Source organism: Neovison vison, chromosome 8 (assembly GCF_020171115.1).
Source record: "Neovison vison isolate M4711 chromosome 8, ASM_NN_V1, whole genome shotgun sequence".
In the NCBI taxonomy this organism is placed as follows: Eukaryota; Metazoa; Chordata; class Mammalia; order Carnivora; family Mustelidae; genus Neogale; species Neogale vison.
This window is the reverse complement of record NC_058098.1, coordinates 69,965,861-69,981,126: the sequence shown is the minus strand read 5'-3', so window position 1 is coordinate 69,981,126 and position 15,266 is coordinate 69,965,861. Positions and strand designations below refer to the sequence as shown.

The following is a 15,266-nucleotide window of genomic DNA, read 5'->3' as shown; positions in this document are numbered from 1 at the left end:
AAGTTGCGGCAGAGAAAGTTCACTGTCTCCAGCCTGTGTCCCTTCCTTCAGCCCCTCTCATCTGTATGAACCCTGGTGTCAGATGCTATTGTATGGAGGCAGCACTTCTGGCCCTCACAGACCTGCCTCCTATGGAGGGCTACTGTACATTTGCCAGAATTAGGGTAGGTGCTCATGCAATACTGCTCCTTTAACTTTAAATAGTCTCCCCTTTTCTGACCCTTTTACAAGTGAAGAAACTGAGCAGGTATGTAATTTCTGTAATATTGCTTATAGCCTGAGCCAGGATTGACAAATTTCTGTCTGACTCCAGAACCTGATAATGTAAAGCTAATGTGTGGCAAGGAAGTGGCATTGCCTTTTGGCCTGAGCAGGAGGGGGTCCCTCCCTGGGACCCCAGGCTTTAGAGGACTCTACTTTGACTCTCTTCCAGTCACAGAACAAGAGGCCAAGGGAACTTGCCCACCCACAATCTGGCCCCCTGCTCTAGTCCATGCTCTGGGTGCCCAAGATTCCCAAATTCTGTGCTCAGGAGCCTCTGGATTGGTTCTAGGGCTTGCCTGGGCCTCTTCCCAGGTCTGTTTACCTGAGAAGGACATCAGTGTGCACTCCCCTAGAGCTCCTAGGACCTAGGTCCTAGCTCATTGCCTGGACTTATCATTTCATTACAAGTTGCAAATTGGTGATATTCTATCATTTCTTCTCTACTAATTAGCTCACAGAGTCTTTATTTTTTTTTTAAGATTTTGTGTATTTATTTGACAGAGATCACAAGTAGGCAGAGAGGTAGGCATAGAGAGAGGAGGGAGCAGCCTCCCTGCTGTGCAGAGAGCCCGATGCCGGACTTGATCCCAGGACTCTGGGATCATGACCTGAGCTGAAGGCAGAGGCTTTAACCCACTGAGCTACCCAGGCGCCCTAGCTGACATAATTTTAAAGAAAATTTTACTTATTATTTGGCTCTTCAGTGGTACTCTTCATACAGGAAAGGCAGAATAAACAATTCTTTCCTCTTATTTACCAGTTTTTAAGTCCTGACATCCTAAGTGATTCCCCAACTGCCCTGTGAATTTTCACATTTCCTAGCCCAGACAAACTCTGGGACAGCTCACAAATGAGATCATGAAAATCCAGTCAATGATCCTGAGGCGGCTGTTGAGAATGAAAACTGCCATCCAGCCAGGACCTCAGGAGTGTGAGGCACTTGCATATCCATTACTCATTAAGCCTCGGGAGCCCCAAGAGGTAATAGTGAAGCTGGTTTTGCAGGCTTGGGTCCGTCTGACCCTGAAGTCCACAAGGTGGTTTGTTTTGTTTATCACACCTACCGTAGGAGATTAGAAATGCATATATATTATTTTAATTTTCAAGCACAAGAAGAAGATGTATCCTGTCAACTACCAGGGTGACCTTGAAGTGGAGCCTAGGCATGAGTCTAAGAGTGGTTTGTGAACATGTCCCAATTGAATGTGCGTCTTTATTTTCAGGGCTTGATGGGGGAACTAACAACACATCATTTCAGACAATTCCCATTTTCTTTACAGCGTTACTAAATCCCGAATGTTTTCTTCCTCCACCCCTCACCCCAAACACACTTATCAACTCTTCCATGCCCCAGGCATCATGCCTGGCCCCGAAGATTATGAAGATGAAGAAGGTAAGTCTCAGTCTTTGAAAGCACAAAACTGTGGAGGGAAACAGGAATGGAAATGGGGACCGGGAAGCATAAAAAGGTGCTGAAATAGAGGCAGAGGCATGGTAGGGAGCAATAAGGGGGGAGGTACTAATTTTACCTCGAGGACCACAGAAGTCAGAGGAGGCTTCTTGGGTGAGCGGCGATCACACAATTTATTTGACATTATTCAACATTTACCATGTGTTAACCACTGTGCTGTGCACCTTTAAGGATTTGATTGTGGCTTTTTTTTTTTTTAAGCTTTATTTTTTTCAGTGTTCCAAGATTCATTGTTTATGATTGTGGCTTCTGTACTCTGCTGCATATCTTTAACTTTCTCCACCATTCTTGGCTTGGACACCTACGAAGGCCAGGAATCTAACACAGCTTACCTGCACTCTAGTTTTTCTTATCTTTTTCTCACTCCTTTATTAACTCCAAAAAAGGCAAGAACTGTTTCCTCTTATTTAAAAAATATCCTCCTAAACACAAGCATATATACACATGGTGTGTAATAGAATTTATTCTATGCATGGTGGCATAAATGGAGGAGGAACAGGTGAGTAATTGCAATGATGACACTAAAAATAATAGTGTATTTACTGAACATTTACTCTCTGCCTGGTACTGTTGTAATAACTTCAAATGTGTATTAACTCATTTGATTCTCACAATGCTCCATGAACGAGTCACACCAAAGGTTCTTATCTTACTTAAAAACGCCGGAACTTTATAAGGGAGAGAGCAAGTAAGCAACAAAAGAGGTCAAAACATGTAAAGCTCTTTCTTCTAAATTAAAATGTCCTTCTGATAAAAAAAAATATTGGTCCCTACTTATGATGACTAGCTCTTTATACTAAAAGAGTATATTGTGCTTTGTCCTTTTTTATTATGGCTTAAATGTGAAAACCAGTCCTGGTTCAATTTGTGTCATTTGAAACATTATCATTTTCCAATCCCTAAATGTAGCTGAGACAATAAAGAGGTGCCAAGAGTCCTAGATGCATACTCTTCTGACCCACTGAAGGACGTTCTGAATTATCATTGCCTTTGGTTATGACTCCTAAGCAGCCAGAGTCTGGCAGGTCCCATTAGTGAGGCACCAAGTTTAGACACAAAGTTATGCCAAAAAAACTGAAATCCCAGTCAGAGGAGATCCCTACAGTCTGACAGACAGGCACCCTGGGCTCAGGTCTTTATTTTCTCCAGCTGAGACAGGTCACTTTTACCACTTGGGGTCTACAATCTTCTCAGAAAGATTTCTGAGACAAGTTTCATCCATTTCTGTCCTCTACAGCTCAACTTTCTCAGCATCACTTTGGGCAAAAGCACTCAGCAAACTCTCAGTAAATGTGAGGTTGGACAGCCTTGCTTTGTCAAACTAAACTCCAAAGATAAGTCAACAACTCCTACATGGTGTACATGCCTTGGAACTTTTTCTAAAGCACGCTTCAAATTGCCTTTCCCTTCTTCCCCTATCCCATCTGGAAACAGAAGGATGAAAGGAAGCTATCCAATGTTAAGCCACTTAATCACTCTGAGAGCTGTGAACCAGCACACAGAACAAACACAAGGAATAGAACAGACATTACTATGGGCAATGCTGAAGGCTGTGTGTTTTCAAGCACCTTTAGGCTTATATAGAGGGAAGACACTAGTAAAATATCTTTTGTTTGAGACAAATGGCATTGGAAAGACATATAGGTAGCAAAGGGCACTGTACTGAGAGAAAGAAAGGCTGGATTCTCTTCTTAGCTCAGCCTCCAATTTGGGCAGGTGACCTAGCATTTTGGTTTCTTTATCCAGTGGTGGACACAGACTTATTGCAAATGAATCTTCCACAGAAACCCAAGGAATAAAACACTTACTTTTAGTATTTTATTTAAATGTATTTGAATACATTTCAATAATGTACTCATTATTGAATACAATATTCAATATTGTATTTATTTACTTTATAAGTTTATAAAGATAATTAGTGGGTATTTACCTCCTCCCTAAAGTGGAATACTAATTCAAAAATATATGTGCACCCCATGTTCATTGCAGCATTATTTACAATGGCTAAGATAACAAAAATAACCTAAGTGTCCATCAATAGATACTTAGCCATAAGAAAAAAAGAGATCTTGCCATTTGTGACAACATGGATGGACCTACAGGGAATTATGCTAAATGAAATAAGACAGAGAGAGACAAATATCATATGATTTCACTTATATGTGAAATCGAAAACAAATTTTAAAAAAAGGAAATAAATCCATAAATACAGAGAAAAACTGATGGTTGTGGTGGGGAGCAAAATGGGTGAAGAGGAGTGGGAGATATAGACTTTCAGTTATGGAATGAGTAAGTCATGAGGATAAAAGGTAAAGCACAGGGAATATAGTCAATAGTGCTGTAATAGTGTAGTATGGTGACAGATGGTATTACACTTGTGGTAAGCATAGCAAAATGCATAGCTGTCAAATCACTAAGTTGTATACCTGAAACTAATGTAACATTGTGTATCAACTATACTTCAGTTAAAAAAAAATCACTGCGACATAAGTTAATTTTGACCATGGTGTTTGGTATATTAAAATTTGGGAAAAAATACATTAAAAAACCTTAAAAGTGCACAGAATGCCTTAGGGAACTCTGTGAAACAGAGCTAAAAACCAAGACTCAGTTGATTATTAAAGGTCCTTCCATTTAAAAAGTTTCATGATGGAACAAAACTATAGAATGCAAATATTGTGCCTGATAGTCCTCTCATAGTTTACGTGTGAATTTGATCCTACTGGAAGAAATAAAAATATTCCAGAGCTTCAAAAACAGAAAGGAAAAAGCTATATAATGTTAAAATTCTCTGAGCATGGTACAATATAAATAAAAACAACTTGAGGGGTGCCTAGGTGGCTCAGTTGATTAAGTGTCTGCCTTTGGCTCAGGTCATGGTCTCAGGGTCCTGGGATTGAGCCCTACATTGGGCTCCAGCCCCACTGGGCTCCCTGCTCAGTGCAGAGTCTGCTTCTCCTTCTCCCTCTGCCCCTCTCCCCTACTTGTTCTCTCTCTCTTGCCCTCTCTTTCTTTCAAGTAAATAAGTAAAATAAAAAACCAAGAATTTGAGTATCAGAACTTATGTGAGAGGGCACTTTGAAAATTACATTAGAATGTATAGATCCTTCCCAAGAATGCAAACTTGATTTAATATCCAAAATCAATCAATATAATATACCATATTAATCAAGGGGCAAAAGCCATATGATGAATGCAATAGACATGAGAAAATCATATGACAAAATCCAACATGTTTTCAGAATAAAAACAACCAACAAAATAAGAATAGAAATTCTTTATACTGATAAAGGGACCTATGACAAAACCACAGTTAATATCATACTTGATGGTGAAAGACTGAATACTTTCCCTTAAGATCAGGAACAAGACAACAGTATTCACCCTTATCACCTCCATGCAACATTGTACAGCCAGCCAGGGCAATTAGACAAGAAAAACAAAAGCATCCAGATTGGAAAGAAAAAGTAAAACTACCTCTCTTTTCAGATGACATGATTTAAGGATATAGGAAAGGAATCCACTAAAAAACTATTAGAACGAATAAATGAGTTTAGTGGTGTGGCAGGATACAAGATCAGCTTACAGAAACAAATTGTGAAATTAAGAAAACAATCCCATTTTTAATAGCAGCAAAAGAGAATTAAACACCTAGGAAATTTAACCAAGGAAACTGAAGATTTGTATACTGGAAACTATAAGACATAGTTGAAATAAATGGAAGACATAAACAAATGAGATATTTCTTGCTCATAGATTGGAAGATTAATATTATTAATATGGCAATACTCCTCAAATTATCTACAGATTCAATGCAATCCTTATCAAAATCCCTGCTGGAATTTTTGCAGAAATTGACAAGATGTTCCTAATTTACATGGAAATTCAAGGAACCCCAAATAGCCAAAACCCAAATAGCCAAAACAATCCTGAAATCTTAAAAAACAAAAAAAAGTTGGAGAACTCTCACATTCTGATTTCAAGATCTTATTACAAACTTCCAGTAATCAGGATGGTATGGTACTGGCATAAGGTTAAATATATAGATTAATGGAATAGAATTAAGAGCCCAGAAATATACTCCCACCCTTATGATCAACTGATTTTTGACAAGGATAACAAGATAATTTAATGGAAGAAAGAATAGTCTTCTCAACAATGTTACTAAGAAAACTGATATCCTCATAAAGTATTATACACCATATACAAACAGGAACTCAAACTGGGTCATAGACTTACATGAAAGGGCTAAAACTATAGAATTCCTAGAAGAAAACACCCAAGAATTCCTTGGGTTAGGCAGTGGTTTCTTAGATATGACACCAAAAATATAAACTAAAAGAGAAAAATAAAGGCCACTTCATCAAAATAAAAAAAAATCTCTGCATCAAACAATACCATCAAGAAAGTAAAAAGGCACCAACAGAATGGGAGAAAATATTTTAAGATCATATATTGGTAAAGGTCTTGTATTCAGAATATATAAAGAATGGTTACAACTTAATAAAGAAAAGACAACTCAATTAAATAGTGGGGAGAAGATTTGAGTAGACCCTGTCTTTGAAGAAGATATATAGTTAATAAACATATGAATATAAACACATTTAGTCATGGGGAAATGCAAATCAAAATCATGATGACATACCACTGCATACCAACTACCATGGCTGTAATACAAATACAGATAGTAACAAGCATTGGCAAGGATATGGAAAAACTGGAAACTCCACACACTACAGGTAGGAATGCAAATGAAGCTGCCATGTTGGAAGACAGTTGGGCAGTTCTTCAAAATGCTAAACATAATTGTCACATGACCCAGCAATTTTGCTTTTGAGCATATACATAAGAGAAATGAAAACATACGTCTACCTAACAACTTGTACATGAGGATTCGTAGCAGTATTATCTGTAATAGCCAAAAAGTGGAAACAACCTAAATGTCCATCAGCTGAGAACTGAATAAACAAAACTGGGATATCTACATAGTGAAATGTTATTTGACAATGAAAATGAAGAAACTACTGACTCGTGCTACAACATGGATGAACCTTGAAAACATTGTGCTAAGTGGAAGAAGTAAGATGCAAAAAGCCACATGTTACATGATTCCATTTATGTAAAATGTCTAGAATAGGCAAATCCTTTGAGAGAGAAAATAGATTAGTGGTTGCTGGGGGAAAAGTGTTCAAGTGGGGGGTGGCCAGCAAAGAGTGACTGCTAGTACCTACAGGGTTTCTTGTAGTGGTATTGAAAGTTTTAAAATTATGTTGTGGTGATGATGGCACAACTGTGAATATCACTAAAAAGTGTTGAAATGGTGACTTTAAATGGATGACTTTTATGACATATGAATTATATCTATGGAAGTCATGTTAAATCTGCTATAAAAACTTCTTTTACTTATTTATTTATTAAAGATTTATTTATTTATTTATTTGACAGACAGAGATCACAAATAGGCAGAGAGGCAGGCAGAGAGAGAGGAGGAAGAGAAGCAGGCTTCCCGCTGAGCAGAGAGCCCGATGCGGGGCTGGATGCCGGGCTGGATTCCAGGACCCCGGGACCACGACCTAAGCGGAAGGCAGAGGCCCTAACCCACTGAGCCATCCAGGCGCCCCTATGTATTTATTTTTTAATTTAAAATTAAAATTTTAATTTTAAAATCCCCCAATCGGCGCAGGTTCCGCAGGTTCATCCCCCGGCCTTGCCTGGCCGCCCCCCACCCATGGTGGCAGAGGTTCCGTCCGGTGGGGCGGAACGGGGCAGCGAAGGTGAGCGAGTTGAGGACTCGGGGCAGATGCCCAGGCGGGGGCGCCCACCTCCCTTCTTCTACCGAAGGCGCTTTGTGCGAGGCCCTCGGCCCCCCAGCCAGCAGCAGCCTATAGAGGGCACCGACGGGGTAGAGCCCAAAGACACAGTCCCATTGGAGGGGGACCAGCAGGGAGATGATCGTGTGCCCCCTCCCAGATTCCGGCCTCGGTACCGAAGGCCTTTCCGCCCCAGGCCACCCCAGCAGCCTACCACAGAAGGTGGGGATGGCGAGACCAAGCCCAACCTAGGCCCCACTGATGGTTCCCTGCCTGAGCCCCATCGCCCACGAAACCGCCCCTATTTCCAGCGGCGGCGGCAACAGCCCCCGGACCCAGGCAGCCTACAGCCCCGGAGACCTCAGCCCCCATCAACGGTGGGGACCCCCCCACCTACCATACTGGAGTGACTCCAACACGAAGGACCCCCAGAGCTACCATCTGGTTATCTGCCAGTTTTTTCAACCGTCCTGTACCCCACCCAGCACCCCCTGCCCCCTTCCCAGAATCCATGACATCAAAACACCAGCTTTCCCCTTTTCCTTGAGACTCAGGAGGGCCGAAGCAACAGCCTTTTGCTTTTTCTCTGTCCCTACCAAGGGCTGAAGGAAGGGAGCCATCCTACTGTTAAGAGGCACAGTTAGCCAACATATAGTACATTATCAGTTTCAGATGTAGAGTTCAATAACTTATCAGTTGCATTTAACACCCAGTGCTCATCACATCATGTGCCCTCCTTAATGCCCATCATCCAATTACCACATCCTCCCACTCACTTTCCCTTCAGCAACCCTTGTTTTATTCCCTGAAGTTAAGAGTCTCTCGTGGTTTGTCTTCCTCTCTGATTTATTCTCATTCAGTTATCCCTCCCTTCCCCTATGATCTTCTATTTTGTTTCTTTAATTCCACATATGAGTGAAACCATATGATAATTATCTTTCTCTGATTGACTTATTTTGCTCAGAATAATACCCTCCAGTCAAGGGTATTATGTTGATGCAAATGGTAAGTGTTCATCCTTTTTGGTGGATGAATAATATTCCATTGTAAATATGGACCACATCTTCTTTACCCATTCATCTGTCCATGGACATCTAGGTTCTTTCCATAGTTTGGCTATTGTGGACATTGCAGCTATAAACATTGGGTGCAGTTTCCCCTTCTTTTCACTACAATTGTATCTTTGGGGCAAATACCTAGTAGTGCAATTGCTGGGTCACAGGGTAGCTCAATTTTTACCTTCTTGAGGAACCTCCATACTGTTTTCCAGAGTGGCTATACCAGCTTGCATTCCCACCAAAACGTCTTTTAAAATGCAAAACTAGCTGTATCTGCTACAAGAAACTCACAAAATATAAGTGTTCTAAAGGGGAGAAATGTCAAAATATCACATTAATAATGATATTGATCTCGTTTTGGAGGGCTTGCACTACGCCAGGCCCTGCTCTATAGCTTTTCACAAGTCAGAACTCATTTAATCCTCATAATAACCCTATGAGGTAAGTTATTATCCCTATTTTATAGTTGAGCAAGCCAAGACACATTTCAAACAGCCAGCACTATCGCAGGCAATTTAGTTTTAGAGCCCGCAAAGTCAATCCCCTGTCTTTCAAGAAACAAGGTCAACTTCTGGGACTAGTAGGTATTCAAAGCTGCCTCCATCTGCTCATTAAAAGTCCAAAAGGGCAGCTCAGGTCTTAGACGGTGAGGGTGTGTCCAGTTGTGCTCAGATTGAGCTTTGAGGTGATGGGACATGGAGGTCAGAATTCATGTTCTCCCTTTTCTGTGAAGTGGTGGATAAGCAAACCCAGAAATGTTCCCACACCAAGACACAGAGTAGTCCAAGTTAGAGTTGTTATGTCTGGTTTCCCGAGGAAACTTTGAGTGGCTGTGAGGTAGAGTTCTCTCTCTTCTGAACTCTGCATTTTTATAACACAAGCAAAGAGAAATTTGGGTATGCCAGCAGCAGCTTTTCAATTCCTGTCTGAGAAAAAATTAACATTGTTCCCAAGAACAGGAAGAGGTTTGGGGTGAAAGAGAATGCACTGAAAGTGTAACTAGGTTATCAATTATGTTACTCAACCACCAGACAGAGACCTGTCTCATGCCTAGAAAGTGTCTTGGTCTTCCTCGGAGATGACTCAGAATTAATGGGACTCTGGTTTCCTCTGCTCTAAGTGTACTCAATTTCTAAGTGACTGCTTTGTAATAAGATTCAGCTGCTCAGGTTGAGATTCCAAGAGGATGAAATTGCTTTCCAGATGTTGCTAGAGTCAGAGAACCCAGATCTCTGTAGCTAGCCCTATAGATGCTCTCCTCAGAATTCCATCTCCCCCTACCCCCAACACACACACACACACACACACACACACACGGGACCAACAAGGCCAGGCTTCCTTCCCCAAGCCAAGGAAGTGTTTCATCTAGCCTAGCTGCAGGCACAGAGGTAAAGTGTTCTTTTTTTTTTTTTTTTTTTTTTTAATTTGGGGGATGTGATTACAAAAGTCATGCACTGTCATTATGAAAAGTAAAAAGATGTTCATATCTGACTTTGAGCACTTGGTGCGTCAGGTGCTGTGCTCATGAATTCACTCCAATGACTTCACTTACTCATCCTAACAATCCATTGAAGCAGGCATTATAACTATTACTTCCAATTTACACATGAAGAAACTGAGACTCAGAGTGGTTGAATAACTTGTTCAAAGTCACCCCATGGCAAAACTAGGGAAAAAAACCCTGTTTGAGTTTAACCCCTACACTGCATTGTTATAATGCAAAAGGGAATGTGTGATGTCCTGCAGAGAAGGGCAACCAAAGAGTGTGGGGACTAGATGACGTCCAGGGTGCAATGTATGAGGATACAGCATAGGGCATCACTGGTACAAAACTATCCAGAATGGCAGCACCTCAGCTACTCCCAAATAGGCTCTTCCTCCCTGGAACCCTGTCTTGGTTAACACCATGAACACCCAAGCCAACAGATCACCAAGGATGAGCCTCTGCTCCTACTTCTCCCTCACTTCCCCAGATCCAAAATCCCCAAGTTCTCTTAGTTTTCTTGCCAACTATCTGTCCCCTCTCTCCCCTTTTATCGTTTATTCATTAACTCAGAGAAGGAGTGAGGGCAGGGGTCCTGGCCTCCCTCTCCAGTATTTTTAAAATAATTGCCTCACCTCTTTTTTTCTCTCTCTCTTTTCTCTCTCTTTTTTTTCCAGCATAACAGTATTCCTTGTTTTTGCACCACACCCAGTGCTCCATGCAATCCGTGCCCTCTCTAATACCCGCCACCTGGTTCCCCCAACCTCCCACCCCCTGCCACTTCAAACCCCTCAGTTTGTTTTTCAGAGTCCATAGTTTCACCTCTCTAATGCATCCAAGGTGTGGCACTTAGGAGGTGCTCAGGGAGTGTGGAAGGCAGCTATGCTAACCACTATACCACCAATGCACTCAGGGAGTGTGGAATGAATGAATGAATGAATGGATCTTCTGCACTAACACCAGGGTCTTTCTAAAAGGTAGTTTGAATCATGGCACTCAGAAACTTTCAGAGGTTACGTATTTTCTCCAGCAGTCTTAGCCTGACATTCAAGACTTGTCACAATCTGGATCACATCAGCCTAAATGGGAAAGCTCCATTCAAACAAAATTACTCATGCAGACGCAAACTTTCTTGTCCCTTCTCTTGACAGACACACCACATCTCACGTTGGACTTCTTGTATTTCTCAGTCTCGCTTCCAGGCCAGGTGAGGGCTGAATAATAGGCTCTGGCCAGTGGACTCCTCCCATGATGCAGGGTCCCCCAGTTCCTCCTAACCTGAGATGTTGCAGAAGAGATGGATGGGTTGGTCCCTGAGAGGTTCCAAGTCTATCTGTTACCATAGTATGATCTATCCTCTCCTGACCACTCCACACACCTTTGGTCTGTCTAGAGGGAGATTTTTCCTCTTTCTCTCCAGCTGAAATTCCTATCATCCTTCAAGTTTCAACTAGACTATGACCTCCTCTTGGAGTCAGTCATTCCCATCTCTCTTTACTCTCAGAGCACTATCATTACCTCTATTTCAGTGCAGAGTAGAGCTCAGCTGACAAGAAATATAAAGTCTTGTCTATCATGCAACACTGTGAGGTTTAGAGAGCATGGACTGCATTTGTTTAATTAATTCTGTCTCCCACTGGACTTAGCCTTGTGATTTGTACTTAGAAGTAGTTAGTGTGCACCTAATATTAATTGGGTCAGAGGAAAAAGTATTTACCCCTTTACCTCAGTGTATGCAACTGGGGGTGGAAAACAAAAGCTTGACCCATCTGAGCCTGGAGGGCACAGTAGTTGGCAAGGATTAGAGAAGGTTTTAGGTGAACAGGTTTCTAGGCAGGGTGTGTGTGTTGGGAAGTTGCTGTTCACAGAGCCCCGTCATTGCCATCCCACCCCAACTCCCCCAGGAAATCCAAAGCCTGTGCACAATCTGGGGGAGCTAGCGAAGAGCCTCTGCAGCTTCCAACTGTTTACCTCCTCGGTACCATGGCGACAGGAGATTGGTCACCATGGCAACCCCATTATTAACCAGACGCAGCAACCTCTGGTAGATAGTGAATGAGGACAGAAAAGGCATAAAAACTGGTACACCAAAGACAAGGGGCACACGCAGTCCTGGCCAAAGTCCCCGCTAAAGAGATTGAGATCTTGCTCTGACCAGTCAGTTACCCACAGAGCGAACATTCAGCTTCTCCTCGCATCCTGCGCCCAGCAGGGACCTCATTTATAGCTGAACAGAGGCTGAAGAGGAAAGGAGCATGTGCTTGGGCATTCATGGGAAGTAAGGGCAGTTTGTGTCTTCCCTACCCCCACTCCTACCAAAGGAGCTCCCACCAGCTCAGTGTAATCCCAGCTGGGTTCCCTAGCCTGGCAGAATTTTCAAGAATCCAAGACTTTGGCATACAAGACCTGGTATGGAGAACATAGCCATAGTAGTCACCTCCCCTCTCTTTGTCCAACTTTTCACTGCCCTTTCCGATGATTTCTCACTGAGGGAGTATGTAACTTTGTTCCCAGACGATTATATTATTACTAGGTATTATGAAGGAAAGTGTGTGTGTGTGTGTGTGTGTGTGTCGTGTTGTGTGGAAGGCAGGGGAGGGAAGTGGTACTGGGGGATGGTCCTTAGAAAAAGTTAGGGGTCTGGACAGCCCAGTCGGAGAAAGAGCCCAAACCCAGGTGGGAGCACTACTGCCCTGTAGTTTGGGGTACAAAGGACCATATCAACCCATTTCCCCTTTGGAAGATTTGGTGAGGAATGTCCACTGTCAGGCTCTCTGGTTTCCAGGCAAGAGGTTGCAGAATTCACATTGGGAGTCCTGAGCAAGCAAAGTGCTTGTTGGAGGCACCTTACCCATGGACAGAGGACTTCGGGTCCTTTCTGCTCTTCCCTCCCTTTATCCTCAGCCACAGTTCTTGTCTAGCTGGAGATACCCACTTTAGAACGACAAAGTATAAAATCTCAGCAACAGCATAAAGTAGGGCAGTCGTGAATTGAAGAATTACAAAGGGAGAAAAATGAAACAACCCTCTATCTCCCTAGTCATCCAGATCCAGCTCTTGTTGGGGATTGCGGGAATCCCCAGGACAGCCAGAGTGTGAGGAAAGGCTAGCCCAGCTCCCTTGGGAATAGTGAGTGGGGAGAGAAAAACCTGAGGACTTGGACAGAAAGCCCATATGATTATCGGGTTAGGGGATTGCAAAGGATCAGAGGGCCTGCTGCCCTTCTCCTCAAGCACTAAGCCCAGAGGCCTGGAGTGGCCAAGATCGCAGATTATGATTTTTATCATTTAAAAAAAGAAGAAAGGGAAGAAAGAAAATTGTGATTCTCACTTCCCTAAATAATTTGAACTCTTTACCTCCTCTTCAGCCCACCTGTCTCTGGATCCCCAACGCTGAGTAGGGTCTAGCAGAGGCAGTCCCTCAACCCTGGTCCACTGATCTCCCTAGCTCCTGCTGCTTCGAAACCACAGACACAACTTCCCCACATGCAGCAATCCCTGACCTGAAACCACAGAAATGAGGCAGCGGCCAAAGAGCCTCTTCCAGGACAAGCCGTGTTGGAGGCGTGGGGCCCGGCCTCTGGATTACAGGTTGTCTTAAGGAGGTGTTCCCGGTTTGGTGCCATTCCCAGACCCCCTACCTGTCCCCAGTGGGAGCCAGTCCAACTCTTCCTGCCTCCGGCTCCGACGGCTCAGCCCGGCTTGGCCCAGTGCGGTTGCCGGACGTGAGTATAAGGGGTGCGGTGGACTGGGCACGGGAGGGGGGGGGGGCTTTGTCCTGTGATCTGGCCTGGAGGGGGCGGGGTGTGCCGGGGATGGGAACAGATGCCCTGAGCGGGCCCTTTCCTCTGCCGCTTTAACTCGCGGAGACGTGGCCCGTTTCAGCACCGGGGGCTGCGGACAGCGCCACTACCGCACTAGTGCTTTGCCAACCCCACGGCCCAGCCGGGAAATTTTAAATCCACCTCTTGTCTGGATGGATTCAGAGACCCAGTACATCTCCCAGAGCCCCCAAGAACTCCCAGCTCAAAAACCCCTACAATCCTTACCCGCTAAAGTTTGAGTTCTCTGCGACGCGCCTCTGTCTGGCAAAGCGTCTCCTCCTCGCTCCCTCCGGGTTCTGGGCAACAGCTCTGGTCTCACTCTCGCCCCAGCGCTCTGGCCCCAGGACCTTCCTCTGCGGATGGCGGAAGGAGTCTGTTGCCTTCCTCTCTCTCTCTCTCTCTCTCTCTCCCTCTCTCTCTGGGAAAGTCAGGTGAGGCTCTGGAGTCTCAAAGGCGGTCCTGGAAGAGGCAGAAGCTGCCCATTCCTATCAGCATCCCTTCTAGGGGAAAAGTGGGCGAGCCAGGAGCAACAAAACAAGAAAGTCTGCCTGTCAACTCTGGACTCTCTCCTAACCGGGAGCCGCCACCTTGGACTCTTCGTGGGATGTTTTTACCAGTAATGTAATCCACACTGGATGAGGACCGTGCGGAGATCTGGGAGTCTGAAGTTTAAAGGTGGGAATATATATCTTTTAACTTGCTTGCAATTTAGGGAGGGTTTTAGAAACAAATCTCTCTTATGGATATTGTGTATTCTCCTTACAGATGTTTGTTCCCTTCTGCCAGAACGGACACCACCCTATTCCCTAACCTAAACATTAAAACGCACCAATCCAGCCAAAGGAACTTAAACTCCTGTTGGAGAAAAGAACTTAACAAATCCTCCACATTTCTCCAGACTCAATTTCCCCACAGAAACCATATTTCTAAGTACATACCTCTTCATCAAGGATGAAAACCTAAACTCACCTCCCCCTCACTCTCTGGTTCTGGATTGCAGGAACAGGTCCCAGAAGGAACCTAGCCTTCTTGTCTGGGATGATATCTGGAAGGCTTTTGGATTCCATGTCCCCATAGCTGATACCCTTATGGGAAGAAACTGCAGGAGCAGATCCCACAGCAGCCTGAAAATTAGAGGACTTGGAGCTCATGGTATTTCCTGAACATACCTATTAAATTGTCTATACATGGAGCAGATTGTCTTTAGAAGGCTTAACTTCTTGAGTTCATTCAATACTTGGAGAAATCAAGTGTACATTATTCACTGGGGAAATAAAGAATTAGAATCTCTCTCTCTCTCTCTCTCTCTCTCTCTCACACACACACACACACACACACACCCCTTAAAGGAGGAAAG

General features: G+C 43.6%; 1 pseudogene; it reads left to right on the top strand.

The window, feature by feature from the left end:
• Positions 1 to 1,623: 1,623 nt before the first annotated feature.
• On the top strand, positions 1,624 to 8,000 carry LOC122915422 (annotated as a pseudogene).
• Positions 8,001 to 15,266: the final 7,266 nt, after the last annotated feature.